The 1104-nt window shown below is 44.2% G+C and overlaps 1 protein-coding gene across 1 annotated transcript in view; it reads right to left on the bottom strand.

Annotated features, from left to right (window-relative positions):
* LOC106875886 (allene oxide synthase-lipoxygenase protein) overlaps window positions 1–1104 on the bottom strand; it is a 43796-nt gene that overhangs the window by 20447 nt on the left and 22245 nt on the right. The gene's annotated exons all lie outside the window — the stretch shown is intronic.

Here is a 1104-nt window from a genome sequence, read left to right as displayed (position 1 = left end):
TCTATCTATCTATCTATCTATCTATCTATCTATCTATCTATCTGCCTAGCACCACACACTCAAAACCCTCTTTCCGAATGCGGTTGGGGGGTTCCAAAAATATTTATCAAAGAAATTCTTCAAAAACCTCCTCCAAGATACTTCAAAAGAAGAGGAAGCTAAAACTTTCGAAACGAGTAAGTAACCTTCTCCCTTGTCTCTTTTACTGTTGTGTATGAAACACAAATTTCGATGTGAATTATGCTTAAATTAGGCTGTGTAAATGTACGTGGCTTGGCGTCAGCTTGGAAACAAGGCTATCTTCTAAATGACATCAAGTTACACAACATAGAAATCATAGCTATCAGTGAAACCAGACTCAGTAACCCGCGGGCCCTCAAGTCCATGTTTGGCGGACAATTCGACATTCATTTTTCTCCCTATCTACCAAACATGGGTTGTGGTGGTACCGCGGTGCTTTTCCAGAAGAGTCTGAACCTAAAAGTAAGGCCAATATTCCTAGACCCGGAGGGTAGGCTGGTTGTCTTGAACCTCGATGGCACAAACGGGTGTTCTTTCCGTCTGATGGCAGTGTATGCACCGTCCTTAACGGGTCGGGCGGGTTTCTTTAGACGTCTAGAGGTTTTCCTGGGAACGTCACGACCTTTACCGTTAGTAGGGGACTGGAACGCTACCTTGGATACGCATATAGAGATCGTATCTAGATAGAGTTCTATATAGGACAGCGGATAGAGATAGTGTAAGTCAACTACACAGATCACAAATTTGTGACGTGTACGCTAGATAAGACACAAAGGCAAGGTCCCGGTTACTGGAAACTGAACGCTTCGCTCTTAACGCGGCAGGTTTACAGGAACCTGATTAGGGAATTAATTAAGAGGGCGTTAACAGGAGCCATCGTTAACAACCGCTGGTGGTTTGCCCTGAAAATGGCAATTAAATCGGAATCTATTAGGCTTAGTAAAGAACTAGCGATAGATCGAAATAGAGTAGAGGGAGACTTAGTTAAGAAACTAGAAGAGGCACTTACAACTGGCAGCGCAACCAACGTTTTGGCTGCGAGGATGGCCCTCGACCAACACCTCAACGCCAAACACGAAGGTT

This window comes from Octopus bimaculoides, chromosome 10, assembly GCF_001194135.2.
Source record: "Octopus bimaculoides isolate UCB-OBI-ISO-001 chromosome 10, ASM119413v2, whole genome shotgun sequence".
NCBI lineage: Eukaryota > Metazoa > Mollusca > Cephalopoda > Octopoda > Octopodidae > Octopus > Octopus bimaculoides.
The sequence above is the reverse complement of the archived record's forward strand: the minus strand, read 5'-3'. Positions and strand labels throughout refer to the sequence as shown.